The sequence below is a fragment of the Elephas maximus genome, chromosome 4, assembly GCF_024166365.1.
Source record: "Elephas maximus indicus isolate mEleMax1 chromosome 4, mEleMax1 primary haplotype, whole genome shotgun sequence".
Classification (NCBI taxonomy): Eukaryota; Metazoa; Chordata; class Mammalia; order Proboscidea; family Elephantidae; genus Elephas; species Elephas maximus.
Genome location: NC_064822.1, coordinates 88491540 through 88512963, shown reverse-complemented (window position 1 = coordinate 88512963; position 21424 = coordinate 88491540). Strand labels below are relative to the sequence as shown.

General features: G+C 38.8%; 1 long non-coding RNA gene across 1 annotated transcript in view; it reads left to right on the top strand.

The window, feature by feature from the left end:
- The window catches only part of LOC126075279 (uncharacterized), a 35499-nt gene that overhangs the window by 3009 nt on the left and 11066 nt on the right, over positions 1 to 21424 (top strand). The window contains exon 2 of the long non-coding RNA XR_007517142.1: positions 8731 to 8894. This is a non-coding gene — a long non-coding RNA (uncharacterized LOC126075279). The remainder of the gene's footprint in view (positions 1 to 8730; positions 8895 to 21424) is intronic.

Genomic DNA, 21424 nt, shown 5'->3' with positions numbered 1-21424 from the left:
AGAGCCAATTCCAGAGTAGAGAGAGGATCCTACCACCACCAAGAAAGAACAACCAGGAGCAGAGAGAGCATTCTTTGGACCTGGCATCACTGCACTGAGAAGCTCCTGGAACCAGGAGATGGAGAGAGAGAGCTCCAGAAGCAGTGGCAGAGAAACCATAGCAGGAGGTGGCGTGGTGGGCTTCCTAGCCCACAGACTGAGAAAGCTGAGTTCGGGCAGAAACCTTGCTGGCGGGGTAGTGTGCCTGTGGGTACTTAACCAGCAGAACTAAAAGAGCTTTGTAACACTTGCCTGAGCAGGGCAGAGGCTAAGGGCCACAGAGGCATTCCTGCGAGCATGGCTGGGGAGAGGCTGTCCTGATGAAAGAACTATATCCTGAGCATTCCTGAACCTGAATTGTAACTTGTTATTTCTCTAATACCCAAAAACCCAGAATAAACCCCATTAATTGTATTGTCTGTTTTTTTTTTTTTTCCTCTGTGGCTGTTGCAATGAATTGTTGAGCCCAGTAGAGAGTGCCGTTGGAAGTAGAGAGTGCCGTTGGAGGGACAGTTGGTGTCAGAATTGGTAAAGATGGCAGAGAGAGGAGGCATGTCTGATCTCCACCTCATAGGAATCAGCCTTGGGCTGCTGATCTTGATTCTTCTTCCCCCTTGTAAAGTTAGGTCATATACTGCTCCTATGCCATTTTTACAGTTGCCTTATCTGAGGCCTTCCCTGATCGCATGGTCTAAACATTCCCTTCTACTTTGGCATTTATTATGACCTGGTGGAGTATATATTTGCTTATTTATAATCCACCTCCCTCCACCAGAAGGCAGATTCCCTGAGAGCAGGACTTAGTCTCTTTTCTTCTTTGCTGTATCTTCAGTGCTGTATCCCCTGTGTCTAGAGTTCTGCCTGACAATCCACAAATATCTGATGAAAAAATAAGTGGGAATAAATGGCTCTAACGGTGGGCAGAGCTTGAGAACTTTGGGAACGTCAGAGGTCAGAATGCCTGGGGTTTAAGTGAGGACAGACTGAAATGAGATAAAATCGTGGAAGAAGGAGGCTTTGTCCGATTATGCACCTCGAGCTATGATAATGAGTTTGGATTTTATGCCAATCCAATGGAAAGTAATGAAAGATTTTTGATGCAGTAAATTGAGGGCTGCTCTGGCTGTGTGGAGTGTGGATTATAGGACGACAGGGTGAGTTATGTGTAGTTATGAGGCTGTTAAGGTAGTCTAGACCTGTGCTGTTCAGTATGTGTTACTATTCAAATTTTAATTAAAATGTAGCACTAGCCACATTTAAAATGCTAAATAACTATGTATGATGAGTGACTAGCTTATTGGACAGCACAGACATAGAATGATCTATTATTGCAGAAAGTTCTCAGTACTGTTTTATACAGTGAATGAACTTGCCTTACAGGAGGATGGCAGCAGTGGAGCACAAGTGAAGTGGAGATATCTGGAGACGGAACTGACAGTATTTCTTGATAAGTTGAAAATGGAATTAAATACGCAAATCAATGATTCTTGAGTTTATGGTGTGAGAGTTTGGAGGTAACATTTATAAAGATGATAAATATTTGAAAAACATTTGTGGGGAAAGATCTAATTCAGCCATATTAAATTGTTAGTGCTATGAAAATCCAGGTGGAGTTGTCAATGACCAGGTAGAGATAGAACTATTGAGCTAGAGAAGTTTGACCAGAGATATAAATTTGGAAATAATGGCTCCTCAAGAATGTCGTTCAGTTATCCTTTCTCCCACGTCAATCTCTTGTTCTATTCTCATCAGTTTCAAACTCATTGTAGTAATACCCATCTTTTAAAACAAAACACTTACCTATTGCCCCCATTTCTCTGCTTATCTTTAGTGCAAAAAGTTTTATTTTCTTTAGGGGCATGTGGATTTGGGAAAGTTTAGGGGATCAGTGGCTAAACAGTCATAGCATAATCAAACAACAATCATAGCTGGAAAATACTAAAAGAGTTGGAGATATAGGAGTTGGTGATTTAGAAATCATGATGTCAAAGTCAATTTCAGAGATGGCAAATGATTTTGAAGCAGTATCAATGAAGACTTAAAAGACAAAGGGAATCATAGTTCTATTGAATGGTCAAACTTAGTGTTGGCATTTAGCTCGCATGAACTAGCTCAGTCTCACAAGTTCTTCACTGGCAACATCCAATAGGATTGATTGTTGCTGCTACCATACTGGTTGTTAAACATTTTGAGTATCATTTAGGTCAAGTAACAATTTTTTAAGCAACACTGACAAAAATGGAATACATCCATAGGCAATAGGGACTGGAATACTGAAACCTTGGGCATCTTTCTCTTGGAGAAAAGAGAGGGCAAAAGGATCATAATTCTTCTTTTCAAGTATTTGTGGGACTCTCAGGCTATGTATGAACAATTTAGACTTGTTCTGCCTAATAATATCTAATAGTTATTGATTATTTATCATTATTCATACGTAGTCCTAAAAACTTAACTTTTAAAATGTTCTTAACAATCGGTAAGTTATATTATCCTCATTTTAAATATGAGGAAACTGAGGCACAGAAAAATTGAGTAACTTGCCCCAGGTGACATAGGTAATAAGTAGAGAAGGTGGGATTCAAACTCAAACACTCTAATTCAAACATCTAGATCCATGACCCCTATACCATTAAATAGATGCTTTTTGAATCAAGTGAGGAAGAACAGTCTAACAATTAGAACTGTTCAGGAGAAAATGATAGTAAGGTTCCATGTCAAATCTTCTAGACTAGTAGCCATATATCCAGGGTTAGTTCGTGTAGGATGATGATTTCAACTAAATAATCTCTGAAATTCTGTGTTTAAACTAGCCCATTCTCATCCAGCCACTTTAAAACTACAGATTTTATAAATGTGTTATCTATATTTCTAACTCTTTAATAGAAATGCTGTACTTGGCAGAACCAAGGATATAATCATTTATATACCATTAAGACCTTCTCTCCAGGTTAACATTGCTGATATGAGTAACATTTCTGGTTACTTAATCAGCTCTGAAACTACCTAGTCATATAATTATCTACTTCACATTTTTTATCTGTTCACGGAACAACATAAGATACTTTGTTAATGCTTCACTGAAATAAAAACTCGTTAAGCTTATCCCATTCCTCATGTTGTTAGTCAGTTCCAACTCATAGCGACCTTATGTACAACAGAACAAAACACTTGCCCCGTCCTGCACCATCCTCAGAATCATTGTTACTCTTGATCCCATTTTTGCAGCCACTGTGTCAATCCATCTTGTCAAGGGTCTTCCTCTTTTTTACTGACCCTCTACCTTACCAAGTGTGATGTCCTCCAGGGACTAGTCCCACCTGATAAAATGTCTAAAGTATGTGAGACAAAGTCTCACCATCCTCACTTCCAAGGAGTACTCTGGCTGTACTTCTTCCAAGACAGATTTGTTTGTTCTTCTGGCAGTCCATGGTATATTCAATATTCTTTACCAACACATAATTCAAAGGCCATCAATTCTTCTTTGGTCTTATTTATTGTCCAGCTTTTTCATGCATATGAGGCAATTGAAAATACCATGGCTTAGATCAGGTGCACCTTAGTCCCTAAAAAAAAAATCCCTAGAAACCATCTAATTAGCTCTTTCAAAAGACAAAATTAGGTTAATTTAATGTGACATATATTAGGATCCCATGCTGACTTCTCATGACCACTCATTCCTTCTATAAGTGTTCAAAAACCATCCATTTAGTAATTTGCTCTAAAATTTTGCTGAGGTTTATTTTTATTTAACAAATACAACACTTCATGAATTCGAGTTCAATTAATCCCATGTAAGTATTATTTTCATCTCCATTTTACAGATGAGAAAATTGAGGCACAGAGAGAGGTTAGTAATTTTCTTAAGGATACATAGTTAATAAATGGCAGAGATGGGATCCAAACTGGCAGTTTGGCTATAGAATCTGTGTGCATTAAGCATTAAACTGTTACATCACTGCTGTATGGCTTTGGAAATTTCCCACACCTCTCTAGCTTCTCTGTCCCATACCACCCCCATCTCCTTTCTGAGAAACAGAGTAACGCTTTCCAATTTCCATTATCTTAAAATTTTCAGAGTATTTGCTGACTCTACCCTGAACCCCCTTGCTTGACATGGTTATAGCCCAAAAGCTCCCCATCACTTCCAGCTCACAAAATAGTGTTTCTTTGAGAGTAAGAATTGATGTGGATATTAACTATTCCCCAGCTTTCTTTCTGATATTTCTGAGATACGTTATTGATTTGTCTTAAAAATAATGCTATCATTGTTTTATTTAGGAGAATTTAAATTACAGCAAATGCACAGATAATTAAGTCTCCCACCACTAACAGGATCACCTTTGTGCCAGCTTTTGTGTTTCTGAATTAGGAGTTGTTGTTATTGTTAGGTACCACTCCGACTTATAGTGACCCTATGTACCACAGAACAAAACACTTCCTTGTCCTGTGCCATCCTCACAATCATCGTTACGCTTGAGCCCATTGTTGCAGCCACTGTATCAATCCATCTCCTTGAGGGTCTTCCTCTTTTCTGCTGACCCTCTACTTTACCAAGCATGATGTCCTTCTCCAGGGAATGATCCCTCCTGACAACATGCCCAAACTATGGAAGATGCAGTCTCGCCATCTTTGCTTCTAAGGAGCATTCTTGTTGTACTTCTTCCAAGACCTATTTGTTCATTCTTTTGGCAGTCCGTGGTATATTCAATATTCTTTGCCAACACCGCAATTCAAAGGTGTCAATTCTTCTTCGGTCATCCTTATTCACTGTCCAGCTTTCACACACATATGTTGCAATTGAAAATACCACGGCTTGGGTCAGGTGCACCTTAGTCTTCTAAAGGTGACACCTTTGGTTATCAACACTTTAAAGAGGTCCTTTGCAGCAGATTTGCCCAATGCAATGCGTCTCTTGATTTCCTGGCTGCTGCTTTCATGGGTGTTGATTGTGGATCCAAGTAAAATGAAATTCTTGACAACTTCAATCTTTTCCCCATTTATGAGGATGTGGCTCATTGGTACAGTTGTGAGGATTTTTGTTTTCCTTATGTTGGGGTGTAATCCACACTGAAGGCTGTGGTCTTTGATCTTCATCAGTAAGTGCCTCAAGTCCTCTTCACTTTCAGCAAGCCAGGCTGTGTCATCTGCATACCCCAAGTTGTTAATGAGTCTTCCTCCAATCCTGATGCCCCATTCTTCTTCATATAGTTTAGCTTCGCAGATTATGTGCTCAGCACACAGATGGAATAGGTATGGTGAAAGGATACAACCCTGATGCACATCTTTCCTGACTTTAAATCACTCAGTATCCCCTTGTTCTGTCCAAACAACTGCCTCTTGATCTATGTACAGGTTCCTCATGAGCACAATTAAGTGTTCTGGAATTCCCATTCTTTGCAGTGTTATCCACAATTTTGTTTACTGTGTGGATCATAACAAAACAAATTATGGATTGAATTAGGAGAGCTTCATCTTTATTCTGCATTTGGACAGCCTCTTCTATTACTTCGGTTCCTCTCTCCTTTTATCTTCACCAAAATGCTTTTTTTTCATCCTTAGGATCACAGATTGCCATGTAATTGTATATCATCTTCACATCAAGTATTAATTCAATCTTTTCCTTTTGCTCTTTCAAGGTCTATACCCTTCCATTGTTGTAATCGAATCATGAGTTCCATCCTACGCGTCTTGATCATATGTTCTTTATAATCATGTCTTTGTTAATATTAACTTGAAATTTTAACGTCCCCTCTTTGCCCTCTTTTACCTATGTTATGTGATTGCACAGGAGAAGTATTGTAATTATTGAGTATATCTCACATTGCATCTCATTTATGTGGCTCCAAAAAAAATTTGTTTTGACATCCAGTGGTGCTTACCTGACCCAGCATTTTAAGACTAATGTGTCTGTGGGATAGAGAGGTTTTAAACTTTTTTTTAGAAGAGATGATTCAGAAGCAATCACAAGAAAGCAATATTGGGGCACAGTTGCCTATCAGTGGTAAGTAATTGTGTGAAAATGTTAAAGCAGATACCATGTAACCCTTGAAGGTAGAACCTGGGGGACCACTGGTTTAAGGGTAGTCACCCTGCCCTAATACAAAACACAGCCTGACTTCAAGTTGTTCCTTAAAGCAACTACTTTGGTTGTTCCAGGAAGATCATCTGAGGTAATAAAGTTAATAAGTGTGTGTGCGTATTACTTTCGTTTAAGAAATTACACTAAGCACAAAAGTCAATTAGTTGCTATTTACAAGTTTCAGTGGAGACCTTCAAGCTAAAAAAAAATGTAGAGCTTACTGTGTTTCCACATCCCTTGTTACCATGCCTCTTTTACTAAGTAACCATCCCTTCCCCAATAAAGGCTGCAGAAGAAAATATTTTAGCTGAACATGTGTTAACGTCTCTGGATGAAATAGAACAACTTTTATAATTTTTCAATTCACCCTACCTCCTATTAAACCAGAATCTTATCAATTGTGCTTAAGATAATAAAAGCGAATGAATTTGTTAGTGGGAGATTCTCTTAATTAGAGTGTAATTCTGGACAGAATTCTAACAACCAACTTGAAGTGAAAAGTTCTTTTTGATATCAGTTCGTTTTTCCTAAGATAGAGGAATGAATGGGCCCTCTGAAAGAGGCGTTGATTTGAACCTAGGCTGGTGAACTGCATCATCCCGTAGGGGACATTTTGAATTGTTTAAGAATGCTCTCCTAATGGACCCTTCTTCTGTCTCCATTGTTTTTAACTTGCCATCTCTACTTTTCTAAGTAAAATTCTCTCAGTGAAATACTTAATAATGCTGCTTTAACTCTTTTTTGTAAGAATGTTGAACACTAATAAATAAAAATACTGCTGCTATATACTTATATGAACAGCCTAAACGTCTAAGTGACCGTATGTCCTGATTTCTATAAAGGTGTGTATAATAATATTTCATTTCACTTAATTGATTTGCTTATTTTAAAAGCAGTAGAAGAAAAGAGCTCATCTCTTACTAAGAATTCCAGTTTTGATCCTGTGAAGGAATAGTATATTTTAATAAGGATTTCTATCTAATGTGTCATTGTAAATTTCCTAAGAGATTACAGTCGAAAATAACACAGGAAGATGATCAATGCAAAACAAGTGTGAAAATCCAGCTGTTGATTCATTACTAATGGAAGGGTCTGAGAGAAATACACATTTGCTGTCAGCCGAGCTCGGGGAGCCCAGGATGGTTGGTGGCCACACAGCACCTGCGGTGTCATGGCCCTGGCTGGCCAGTCTGCAGCACCAAGAACACTACTGTGGGGGTGCTCTGATTATGAAACAGTGGGTCCTGTTTTAATTTTAGGTATGTTCCTGTGTGATGCTGGGGTTCTGGGGTATACAAGGGCCTGCAGTGGTGTAGCTTGCTCTCCTCACAGTAGAACATTAAGCATTAAGCTCCCATCTTGGAAATGAATGAATGTATTGACTTGATGAAACTTTCTGCATTTTACAAGTACACTTAGCACTAATAGTTTTTAACTTCAAAAAAAGCTGCTTCCTGCTTCTAGGTCTTTCTTTAATAAGTAAATAACAACTCTCCTCCTTCTTTCCTTATCTATAAAGTAGAGATAATGGTGTCTTAATATTATTGTCACATCAGCCTCTTAACAGAACACCTAGAACATGTGGTTGATCAATAACTGTGGGTTTCTTTCCTCCTTGCTCTTCTCTACTGATTGTTTTGTCTAATTTTTTTTACACCTATTCCCAAAATAAATGGCTAAAGTTTTAAAGAATATCTTTTAAAAGCATTTTTTTCTTTAATTTTATCTGCATCTTGGTCTCAGTATAATGTTGACACACCTGAAAACTCTTTCCTCAGAGACAGTCTTAACTTAGTATTTTTAATATTGGTCTCCCAGAAATAGTGGGATGGTTGACACTGTTGCACAATGGTCCATAGCTAAGTAATGAATAGATATATTTCAGTGTCTCTAAACTATTTTTTTTATAATAAAAGTATCTGCTTAAATAACTTGTCAAGTGAGAACCTTCAGGGAATCAAAACCTCCTTTTCTTTATCATCACCCAATTATTACTTTTGATAAAGATAAATGACAAGAAAATATCTTTCTTTGAGCAGTTTTCAGACTTTCATGTGCTCAAAATCACATGGGGAGTTTGCTATAAATGGAATTTTCATTCTTAATTTTGACTTGATGAGTTAGGTATGAAATTCCGCATTTTTAATGCACACGACAGATTTAATGCATGTAGTCTGTAGACTTTTTTTTTTGAGAAACATTCCAATAGGAAGTAGAGTAAACATAACTTTCTGAACAACTTTCAGTGATCACTCTATAACCCAGTGCCGTCAAGTCGATTCCGACTCCTAGCATCACTCTATAAGCATATAATACTGTAGAATCACTACCTCGAGAATATTGCAGAATCATTACCTTGAGGCATCATGAATCTTGTCAAGAAATACTAAATGACATTTTGTTTGCTATTTTGAAGGCAAGGAAGTAGATGCTTTAAAATTGTTCTCAAGCATTGAAATGACTAATGGGAACACTCCGTTTTTCCAGAATTCAAGACGAAGATTTTAATATAGGTTAAACATTTCAGGGAATATATTTTTAGTAATTTTGAAAAAATTATTGTGACCTCATAAAAATGGTATCTATTTCCCCTTCCTTTTTCTTGTGACAAGTACTGTCAGAGACTACCTGGTAATAGGAAAAAGTTACCTCTGGAAGAACATTCAAAGTGGTGATCTGATGCCCGTGAAAGCTGTGTACGCTCACCCTGGCTGCTCACACTTTCCTCCTGAGGACGATCTCTCATTGTTGCATCTGGAAAAACCTGTTGAACTAGGTCAGTATGAATAACTATTTTCCATATTTTGAACTTGCCAGTTTATATCTTCTGTTTTGCCTTAGAAGTGATGTATGTTAAGTGATTATTTCAAAGCTTTCTGTTATCCTAAGCTACTGCCTCTAAAAGGTGAATTACCTGTATAAACACTGCATAAATATTTTACTTTTCTGTGTTTGTAACTGATGTAGGTCTAGAAGAGATTTCAAAGAGATACGTCTTTAACTTTGCCTGTTTATTCTTCTGATATTCTTTCTGTCCTATGAGGTTAACCTAAATATTTAGAACAGAAGTTTGAACCATCACACATTCAGTTTACTTCACCTTCATGGCTTAGTAAAATCTTGTTCTCCCTGAATGGTTAGTTAAACCAAAAATAATGTGAAAGTTTAGTGAGGAATTGTTAATCCTGGTTTTGTCATGTAGTAGCCAGGAGATCTTGAGCAGGTTATTTAACTTCTCTGAGCCACACTCAGCTGTATCATCTGTAGAAAGGGAATAACAGTACCTACCTACCTAGCCCTGGTGGCGTGGTGGTTAAGTGTTACAGCTGCTAGCCAAAAGGTCGGCAGTTCGAATCCACCAGGCACTCCTTGGAAGCTCTATGGGGCAGTTCTACTCTGTCCTATAGGGTCGCTATGAGTCAGAATCGACTCGATGGCACTGGGTTCTGGACCTACCTAACTATAGAGTCACTATGAGTTGGAGTTGACTCAACGGCACTGAGTTTGGTTTTTTTTTTTTTTTTTTTTGGTTTTATCTACCTAGTGCAGGTGAACATTCAATGAGAAAAGTATATTGGGGGAAATGTTATGAGGCTGTGGATAAGGCCCTACTCTCACACCCTCCCCTTTCCATGAAATCACAGGATTTGGCCAAGGTTTCCCGCTTTACTCCTGTGTTTCTGCATTCTTCAACTGTTCCTCTGCCTCACTTCCTTTCTCTGTCTTTTCACTGCATCCATCTTCCAAACCCCATCATGGTGCAATCCATCATTTGCTTTCTGTGCTTTTTAACTGAATCCAAGGGAGCATTAGAAGAGTGCTTCTTAACCTTGGCTGCAAATTATCATCACCTGGTTTGCTCTTTAAACCAACTAGGCCAGGCTGTATCTTGGACCAATTAAATCACAATCTAAGGAGCAGAGACCTGGCATCACTATTTTTTTTCCTCCTCATCCTGCTTTTTTATATGTGTACATGGGTGTGTGCTTATGTATGTGTAGGTATACATATAATTATACTTCAAATTTATTTCCGTAGCTCAAGTGAATGTAATTTTTTGTTTTAATTTTATTGTGGTGTAATATATATAGCACAACATTTGCCATTTCAACCATTTCTATGTGTACAATTCAGTGACATTAACTATGTTCACATGTTGTGCAAGCATCGCCACTGTCTGTTTCCAAATGATTTCAGCACCCATAACAGAAATACCTTAAGCAATACCTCCTGCGTGCCCCTGGCAAACACTAACCAACTTTGGGCTCTCTGCATTTGCCTGTTGTACATATTTCATATAAGTAGGATCATACAATATTTGTCCTTTTGTATCTGATTTATTTCACTCAGCATGATGTTTTCAAGGTTCTTCCATGTCACAGCATGTATCAGGACCTCATTTCTCTTTATAGCTGAATAATATTCCATTGTGCATATTCAACTCGACAGCAATGCATTTGATTTTGGTTTGGTATGTACGTACCACATTTTATTCATTCATGTGTTGATGGACGCTTGGATTGTTTCCTCCTTTTGGCTATTGTCAATAATGCTGCAGTGACCATTGGTGTACAAGTATCCGTTTGAGTCCCTGCTTTCAATTCTTTAGAGTATATACCTAGGAGTGTAATTGCTCAGATATATGGTAATTCTACGCTTAACTTTTGAGGGAATGCTTTATTTTATTTTTTATTTCATAATTTTTATTGTGCTTTAAGTGGAAGTTTACAAAGCAAGTCGGTCTCTCACATAAATACTTATATATACCTTGCTACACACTCCCAATTACTCTTCCCCCCATGAGTCAGCCCGCTCCCTCCTTTCACTCTCTCTTTTTGTGTCCATTTTGCCAGCTTCTAAGCCCCTCTACCCTCCCATCTTCTCTCCAGGCAGGAGATGCCAACATAGTCTCAAGTGTCTACCTGATGCAAGTAGCTCACGCCTCACCAGCATCATTCTCCAACCCATTGTCCAGTCCAATCTATGTCTGAAGAGTTGGCTTTGGGAATGGTTCCTGTCCTGGGCCAACAGAAGGTCTGGGGACCATGACCATCGGGGTCCTTCTAATCTCAGTCAGACCATTAAGTCTGGTCTTTTTATGAGAATTTGGGGTCTGCATCCCACTATTCTCCTGCTCTCTCAGGGGTTCACTGTTGTGTTCCCTGTCAGGGCAGTCATCGGTTGTGACCGGGCACCATCTAGTTCTTCTGATCTCATGATGATGTAGTCTCTGGTTCATGTGGCCCTTTCTGTCTCTTGGGCTCAAAATTACCTTGTGTCCTTGGTGTTCTTCATTCTCCTTTGCTCCAGGTGGGTTGAGACCAATTGATGCATCCTAGGTGGCCGCTTGCTAGCGTTTAAGACCCCAGATCTCACTCTTCAAAGTGGGATGCAGAATGTTTTCTTAATAGATTTTATTATGCCAGTTGACTTAGATGTCCCCTGAAACCATGGTCCCCAAACCCCTGCCCATGCTTCGCTGGCCTTTGAAGCATTTGGTTTATTCAGGAAACTTCTTTGCTTTGGTTTAGTCCAGTTGTTCTTACCTCCACTGTATTGAGTGTTGTCCTACCCTTCATCTAAAGTAGCTCTTGTCTACTATCTATTTAGTGAATATCCCTCTGCCACCCTCCCTCCGCCACCCTCGTAACCACAAAAGAATGTGTTTTTCTCAGTTTAAACTATTTCTTAAGATCTTATAAGAGTGGTCTTATACAATATTTGTCCTTTTGCAGCTGACTAATTTCACTCAGAATAATGCCTTCCAGGTTTCTCCATGTTATGAAATGTTTCACTGATTCATCACAGTTCTTTATTGATGTATAGTATTCTATTGTGTGAATATACTATAATTTATTTATCCATTCATCCTTTGATGGGCACCTTGGTTGGTTCCATTCTTTTTGCTATTGTAAACGGTGCTGCAATAAACGTGGGTGTGCTTATATCTGTTTGTGTAAAAGGCTCTTATTTCTCCAGGATATATTCCAAGGAGTGGGATTGCTGGGTTGTATGGTATCCTAGTTCTAGTTTTTTAAGGAAGTGCCAAATCGATTTCCAAAGTGGTTGTACCATTTGGCATTCCCACCAGCAGTGCATGTGTTCCAATCTCTCCACAGCCTCTCCAACATTTATTGTTTTGTGTGTTTTGGATTAATGCCAGCCTTTTTTTTTTGTTGTTGGAGTGAGATGGAATCTCGTTGAAGTTTTGATTTGCATTTCCCTAATGGCTAATAATCGAGAGCATTTCCTCATGTCTCTCTTTGCCACCTGAATGTCTTCTTTAGTGAAGTGCCTGTTCATATCCTTTGCCCATTTTTTAAATTGGGGTATCTGTCTTTTTGTGGTTAAGTTTTAGCAGAATCATGTAGATTTTAGAGTTCAGGCACTGGTCGGAGATGTCATAGCTGAAAATTTTTTCCCAATCTGTAGGTGGTCTTTTTACTTTTTTGGTGAAGTCTTTAGATGAGCATAGGTGTTTGATTTTTAGGAGCTCCCAGTTATCTGGTTTCTCTTCGGCATTTTTAGTAATGTCTTGTATTCTGTTTATGCCATGTATTAGGGCTCCTAACATTGTCCCTATTTTTGCTTCCATGATCTTTATCATTTTAGATTTTACGTTTAGGTCTTTGATCCACTTGGAGTTAGTTTTTGTGCATGGTGTGAGGTATGGGTCCTGTTTCATTTTTTTGCAGATGGATATCCAGTTATGCCAGCACCGTTTGTTAAAAAGACTATCTACTTTTCCCCAATTAACTGACAGTGGGCCTTTGTCAAATATCGGCTGCTCATATGTAGATGGATTTATGTCTGGATTCTCAATTCTGTTCCACTGGTCTATGTATCTGTTGTTGAACCAGTACCAAGCTGTTTTTACTACTGTGGTGGTGTAATAAGTTCTAAAATCAGGTAGAGTGAGGTCTCCCACTTTGTTCTTCTTTTTCAGTAATGCTTTACTTATCCAAGGCTTCTTTCCCTTCCATATGAAGTTGGTAATTTGTTTCTCCATCTCATTAAAAAATGCCCTTGGCATTTGGATTGGCAGTGCGTTGTATATATAGATGGCTTTTGGTAGAATAGACATTTTTACTATGTTAAGTCTTCCTATCCATGAGCAAGGTATTTTTTTCCGCTTATATAGGTCCCTTTTGGTTTCTTGCAGTAGTACCTTGTAGTTTTCTTTGTATACGTCTTTTATATCTTTGATAAGATTTATTCCTAAGTATTTTATCTTCTTGGGGGCTACTGTGAATATTATCGATTTGATGATTTCCTCTTTGATGTTCTTTTTGTTGATGTAGAGGAATCCAACTGATTTTTGTATGTTTATCTTGTAACCTGATACTCTGCTGAACTATTAGTTTCAGGAGTTTTCTGGAGGATTTCTTAGGGCTTTCTCTGTATAAGATCATGTCATCTGCAAATAGACATGATTTTACTTTTCCGTGCCAATCTGGGTACTCTATTTCTTTGTCTAGCCTAATTGCTCTGGCTAGGACCTCCAGCACAATGTTTTATAAGAGCGGTAATAAAGGGCATCCTTGTCGGGTTCCTGTTCTCAAGGGAAATGCTTTCAGGCTCTCTCCATTTAGGATGATGTTGGCTGTTGGTTTTGTATAAATGCCCTTTATTATGTAGAGGAATTTTCCTTCCATTCCTATTTTGCTGAGAGTTTTTATCATGAATGGGTGTTGAACTTTGTCAGATGCCTTTTCTGCATCAATTGATAAGATTATGTGGTTCTTGTCTTTTTTTTTTTTTCATTTATATGGTGGATTACATTAATAGTTTTTCTAAAATTGAACCATCCTTGCATACCTGGTATAAATCCCACTTGGTCATGGTGGATTATTTTTTTGATATGGTGTTGAAGTCTATTGGCTAGAATTTTGTTGAGGATTTTTGCATCTATGTTCATGACAGTTAGGTCTGTAATTTTCTTTTTTTGTGTGCTGTCTTTAGCTGGTTTTATTATCAGGGTTATGCTGGCTTCATAGAATGAGTTAGGGAGTATCCCATCATTTTCTATGCTCTGAAATACCTTTAGCAGTAGTGGTGTTAACTCTTCTGTGAAAGTTTGGTAGAACTCTGTAGTGAAGCCGTCAGGGCCAGGGCTTTTTTTTTTCGTTGGGAGTTTTTGATTACCTTTTCATTCTCTTTTTTTGTTATGGGCCTATTTAGTTGTTCTACTTCCGAATGTGTTAGTTTAGGTAGGTAGTGCGTTTCTAGGAATTCATCCATTTCTTCTAGGTTTTCAAATTTGTTAGAGTACAATTTTTCGTAGTAATCTCATATGATTCTTTTAATTTCAATTGGATCTGTTGTGATATCGCCCATCTCATTTCTTTTTTTTTTTATAATAACTTTTATTAAGCTTCAAGTCAACATTTACAAATCCAATCAGTCTGTCACATATAAGTTTACATACATCTCACTCCCTACTCCCACTTGCTCTCCCCCTCTTGAGTCAGCCCTTTCAGTCTCTCCTTTCTTGACAATTTTGCCGGCTTCCCTCTCTCTCTATCCTCCCATCCTCCCTCCAGACAAGAGTGGCCAACACAATCTCAAGTGTCCACCTGATGTAATTAGCTCACTCTTCATGAGCGTCTCTCTCCCACCCGCTGACCAGTCCCTTTCATGTCTGATGAGTTGTCTTCGGGGATGGTTCCTGTCCTGTGCCAACAGAAGGTCTGGGGAGCATGGCCGCCGGGATTCCTCTAGTCTCAGTCAGACCATTAAGTTTGGTCTTTTTATGAGAATTTGGGGTCTGCATCCCACTGATCTCCTGCTCCCTCAGGGGTCCTCTGCTGTGCTCCCTGTCAGGGCAGTCATCGATTGTGGCCGGGCACCAACTAGTTCTTCTGGTCTCAGGATGATGTAGGTCTCTGGTTCATGTGGCCCTTTCTGTCTCTTGGGCTCTTAGTTGTCGTGTGGCCTTGGTGTTCTTCATTTTCCTTTGCTCCAGGTGGGTTGAGACCAATTGATGCATCTTAGATGGCCGCTTGTTAGCATTTAAGACCCCAGACGCCACAGTTCAAAGTGGGATGCAGAATGATTTCATAATAGAATTATTTTGCCAATTGACTTAGAAGTCCCCGCAAACCATGTTCCCCAGACCCCTGCGCTTGCTCCGCTGACCTTTGAAGCATTCATTTTATCCCGGAAAATTCTCTGCTTTTGGTCCAGTCCAATTGAGCTGACCTTCCATGTATTGAGAGTAGTTCTTATCTACTGATTAATCAATAAAAAAAACCCTCTCCCACCCTCCCTCCCTCCCCTCCTCGTAACCACAAAAGTATGTGTTCTTCTCAGGTTTACTATTTCTCAAGATCTTACAACAGTGGTCTTATACAATATTTGTCCTTTTGCCTCTGACTAATTTCGCTCAGCATAATGCCTTCCAGGTTCATCCATGTTATGAAATGTTTCAGAGATTCGTCACTGTTCTTGATCGATGCGTAGTATTCCATTGTGTGAATATACCACAATTTATTTAACCATTCATCCGTTGATGGACACCTTGGTTGCTTCCAACTTTTTGCTATTGTAAACAGAGCTGCAATAAACATGGGTGTGCATATATCTGTTTGTATGAAGGCTCTTGTATCTCTAGGGTATATTCCCAGGAGTGGGATTTCTGGGTTGTATGGTAGTTCTATTTCTAACTGTTTAAGATAACGCCAGATAGATTTCCAAAGTAGTTGTACCATTTTACATTCCCACCAGCAGTGTATGAGAGTTCCAATCTCTCCGCAGCCTCTCCAACATTTATTATTTTGTGTTTTTTGGATTAATGCCAGCCTTGCTGGTGTGAGATGGAATCTCATCGTAGTTTTAATTTGCATTTCTCTAATGGCTAATGATCGAGAGCATTTTCTCATGTATCTGTTGGCTGCCTGAATATCTTCTTTAGTGAAATGTGTGTTCATATCCTTTGCCCACTTCTTGATTGGGTTGTTTGTCTTTTTGTGGTTGAGTTTTGACAGAATCATGTAGATTTTAGAGATCAGGCACTGGTCGGAGATGTCATAGCTGAAAATTCTTTCCCAATCTGTAGGTGGTCTTTTTCCTCTTTTGGTGAAGTCTTTAGATGAGCATAGGTGTTTGATTTTTAGGAACTCCCAGTTATCGGGTTTCTCTTCATCATTTTTGGTAATATTTTGTATTCTGTTTATACCTTGTATTAGGGCTCCTAGGGTTGTCCCTATTTTTTCTTCCATGATCTTTATCGTTTTAGTCTTTATGTTTAGGTCTTTGATCCACTTGGAGTTAGTTTTTGTGCATGGTGTGAGGTATGGGTCCTGTTTCATTTTTTTGCAAATGGATATCCAGTTATGCCAGCACCATTTGTTAAAAAGGCTATCTTTTCCCCAATTATTTGACACTGGTCCTTTGTCAAATATCAGCTGCTCATACGTGGATAGATCTAGGTCTGGGTTCTCAATTCTGTTCCATTGGTCTATGTGCCTGTTGTACCAGTACCAGGCTGTTTTGACTACTGTGGCTGTGTAATAGGTTCTGAAGTCAGGTAAAGTGAGGCCTCCCACTTTCTTCTTCTTTTTCAGTAGTGCTTTTCTTATCCGGGGCTTCTTTCCCTTCCATATGAAATTGGTGATTTGTTTCTCTATCCCCTTAAAATATGACATTGGAATTTGGATCGGAAGTGCGTTAAATGTATAGATGGCTTTTGGTAGAATAGACGTTTTTACTATGTTAAGTCTTCCTATCCATGAGCAGGGTATGTTTTTCCACTTAAGTATGTCCTTTTGAATTTCCTGTAGTAGAGCTTTGTAGTTTTCTTTGTATAGGTCTTTTACATCCTTGGTAAGATTTATTCCTAAGTATCTTATCTTCTTGGGGGCTACTGTGAATGGTATTGATTTGGTTATTTCCTCTTCGGTGTTCTTTTTGTTGATGTAGAAGAATCCAAGTGATTTTTGTATGTTTATTTTATAACCTGAGACCCTGCCAAACTCTTCTATTAGTTTCAGTAGTTTTCTGGAGGATTCCTTAGGGTTTTCTGTGTATATAATCATGTCATCTGCAAATAGTGATAACTTTACTTCTTCCTTGCCAATCCAGATACCTTTTATTTCTTTGTCTAGCCTAATTGCCCTGGCTAGGACTTCCAGCACGATGTTGAATAAGAGCGGTGATAAAGGGCATCCTTGTCTGGTTCCCGTTCTCAAGGGAAATGCTTTCAGGTTCTCTCCATTTAGAGTGATATTGGCTGTTGGCTTTGCATAGATGCCCTTTATTATGTTGAGGAATTTTCCTTCAATTCCTGTTTTGGTAAGAGTTTTTATCATAAATGGGTGTTGGACTTTGTCAAATGCCTTTTCTGCATCAATTGATAAGATCATGTGGTTTTTGTCTTTTGTTTTATTTATATGGTGGATTACATTAATGGTTTTTCTGATATTAAACCAGCCTTGCATACCTGGTATAAATCCCACTTGATCAGGGTGAATTATTTTTTTGATGTGTTGTTGGATTCTATTGGCTAGAATTTTGTTGAGGATTTTTGCATCTATGTTCATGAGGGATATAGGTCTATAATTTTCTTTTTTTGTAATGTCTTTACCTGGTTTTGGTATCAGGGAGATGGTGGCTTCATAGAATGAGTTGGGTAGTATTCCGTCATTTTCTATGCTTTGGAATACCTTCAGAAGTAGTGGTGTTAACTCTTCTCTGAAAGTTTGGTAGAACTCTGCAGTGAAGCCGTCCGGGCCAGGGCTTTTTTTTGTTGGGAGTTTTTTGATTACCATTTCAATCTCTTTTTTTGTTATGGGTCTATTTAGTTGTTCTACTTCGGAATGTGTTAGTTTAGGTAGGTAGTGTTTTTCCAGGAATTCATCCATTTCTTCTAGGTTTTCAAATTTGTTGGAGTACAATTTTTCATAATAATCTGAAATGATTCTTTTAATTTCATTTGGTTCTGTTGTGATGTGGTCCTTCTCGTTTCTTATTCAGGTTATTTGTTTCCTTTCCTGTATTTCTTTAGTCAGTCTAGCCAATGGTTTATCAATTTTGTTAATTTTTTCAAAGAACCAGCTTTTGGCTTTGTTAATTCTTTCAATTGTTTTTCTGTTCTCTAATTCATTTAGTTCAGCTCTAATTTTTATTATTTGTTTTCTTCTGGTGCCTGATGGATTCTTTTGTTGCTCACTTTCTATTTGTTCAAGTTGTAGGGACAGTTCTCTGAGTTTGGCTCTTTCTTCTTTTTGTATGTGTGCATTTATCGATATAAATTGGTCTCTGAGCACTGCTTTTGCTGTGTCCCAGAGGTTTTGATAGGAAGTATTTTCATTCTCGTTGCTTTCTATTCCTTATTCCCTCCTTGATGTCTTCTATAACCCAGTCTTTTTTCAGCAGGGTCTTGTTCAGTTTCCAAGTATTTGATTTCTTTTCCCTAGGTTTTCTGTTATTGATCTCTAGTTTTATTGCCTTGTGGTCTGAGAAGATGCTTTGTAATATTTCGATGTTTTGGACTCTGCAAAGGTTTGTTTTATGATCTAATATGTGGTCTATTCTAGAGAATGTTCCATGTGCACTAGAAAAAAAAGTATATTTTGCAGCAGTTGGGTGGAGAGTTCTGTATAAGTCAATGAGGTCAAGTTGGTTGATTGTTGTAATTAGATCTTCCGTGTCTCTATTGAGCTTCTTACTAGATGTCCTGTCCTTCTCCGAAAGTGGTGTGTTGAAGTCTCCTACTATAATTGTGGAGGTATCTATCTCACTTTTCAATTCTGTTAAAATTTGATTTATGTATCTTGCAGCCCTGTCATTGGGTGCATAAATATTTAATATGGTTATGTCTTCCTGATCAATTGTCCCTTTTATCATTATATAGTGTCCTTCTTTATCCTTTGTGGTGGATTTAAGTCTAAAGCCTATTTTGTCAGAAATTAATATTGCTACTCCTCTTCTTTTTTGCTTATTGTTTGCTTGATATACTTTTTTCCATCCTTTGAGTTTTAGTTTGTTTGTGTCTCTAAGTCTAAGGTGTGTCTCTTGTAGGCAGCATATAGATGGATTGTGTTTCTTTATCCAGTCTGTGACTCTCTGTCTCTTTATTGGTGCATTTAGTCCATTTACATTCAGGGTAATTATAGATAAATAAGTTTTTAGTGCTGTCATTTTGATGCCTTTTTATGTGTGTTGTTGACAATTTCATTTTTCCACATACTTTTTTGTGCTGAGGCGTTTTTCTTAGTAAATTGTGAGATCCTCATTTTCATAGTGTTTGACTTTATGTTAGTTGAGTCGTTACGTTTTTCTTGGCTTTTATCTTGAGTTATAGAGTTGTTATAGCTTTTTGTGGTTACCTTATTATTTACCCCTATTTTTCTAAGTAAAAACCTAACTTGTATTGTTCTATATCGCCTTGTATCACTCTCCATCTGGCAGTTCAATGCCTCCTGTATTTAGTCCCTCTTTTTGATTATTGTGATCTTTTACCTGTTGACTTCCATGATTCCCTGTTATGTGTATTTTTTTTTTAATTAATCTTAATTTGTTTTTTTTTTTGTGATTTCCCTATTTGAGTTGATATCAGGACGTTCTGTTTTGTGACCTTGTGTTGTGCTGATATCTCATATTATTGGTTCTCTGACCAAACAATATCCTTTAGTATTTCTTGTAGCTTTGGTTTGGTTTTTGCAAATTCTCTAAACTTGTGTTTGTCTGTAAATATCTTAATTTCGCCTTCATATTTCAGAGAGAGTTTTGCTGGATATATGATCCTTGGCTGGCAGTTTTTCTCCTTCAGTGTTCTGTATATGTCGTCCCATTCCCTTCTTGCCTGCATGGTTTCTGCTGAGTAGTCTGAACTTATTCTTATTGATTCTCCCTTGAAGGAAACCTTTCTTTTCTCCCTGGCTGCTTTTAAAATTTTGTGTTTATCTTTGGTTTTGGTGAGTTTGATGATAATATGTCTTGGTGTTTTTCTTTTTGGATCAATCTTAAATGGGGTTCGATGAGCCTCTTGGATAGATATCCTTTCGTCTTTCATGATGTCAGGGAAGTTTTCTGTCAGGAGTTCTTCAACTATTTTCTCTGTGTTTTCTGTCCCCCCTCCCTGTTCTGGGACTCCAATCACCCGCAGGTTATCCTTCTTGATAGAGTCCCACATGATTCTTAGGGTTTCTTCATTTTTTTTAATTCTTTTATCTGATTTTTTTTCAGCTATGTTGGTGTTGATTCCCTGGTCCTCCAGATGTCCCAGTCTGCATTCTAATTGCTCAAGTCTGCTCCTCTGACTTCCTATTGTGTTGTCTAATTCTGTAATTTTATTGTTAATCTTTTGGATTTCTACATGTTGTCTCTCTATGGATTCTTGCAACTTATTAATTTTTCCACTATGTTCTTGAATAATGTTTTTGAGTTCTTCAACAGTTTTATCAGTGTGTTCCTTGGCTTTTTCTGCAGTTTGCCTTATTTCATTTGTGATGTGTTGAAGCATTCTGTAAATTAGTTTTTTATATTCTGTATCTGATAATTCCAGGATTGTATCTTCATTTGGGAAAGATTTTGATTCTTTTGTTTGGGGGGTTGGAGAAGCTGTCATGGTCTGCTTCTTTAAGTGGTTTGATATGGATTGTTGTCTCCGAGCCATCACTGGGAAACTCGTTTTTCCAGAAAATCCGCTAAAAAAAAAATGCAGTCAGACCCCTATCAGAGTTCTCCTTCTGGCTCAGACTATTCAGATGTTAATGAAGCCGCCTGGGGAGGGTGGGGGAGGGAACAGAGACATAGGAGAGTAGCACCTCAGAATATAGCCAGAGTTGCTTGTCTTGCTTGGAATGACTATTATATCTGAGATTCCCGTGGGCGCGTTGCCTATGTGTGCTGGCTGTGTGGAGATTGCCCGGGGGATCTGGCCCGCTGGAGTCACGGTCAGATCCTCCGCTTCCAGCCCCATGCCCAGCGTCAAGGCTCTCCTACTGGGACGGTGCACTCTCGACTCCAAAATCAGTCGCTGCCTCCCGGGTACTTCTCGTCCCTCCAGCCGCGTGGCCGTGCTGCCCCTGCGAACCAGGTGGGCCCCCTCCCGGGGTTAGTTCAGATGGGTGGAGCAGCTCCCCGTGCTTGTGCCGTGACCGAGTGTCCTGGCTGGGACGCTGTTCTCCCCACTCCAATACCAGTTGCTGCCTCCCGGGGACTTCTCCTACCGGCTGCATCCCACGCTTCCCGCGGAACCGGCTGGTCTCCCTCCCGGGGTTAGTTCAGGGGGGTGGAGCAGCTCTCTGTGCTTGTGCCGTACCTGAGTGGTACGCTGGGTCCAGGCTCTGGAAACAATCGCTG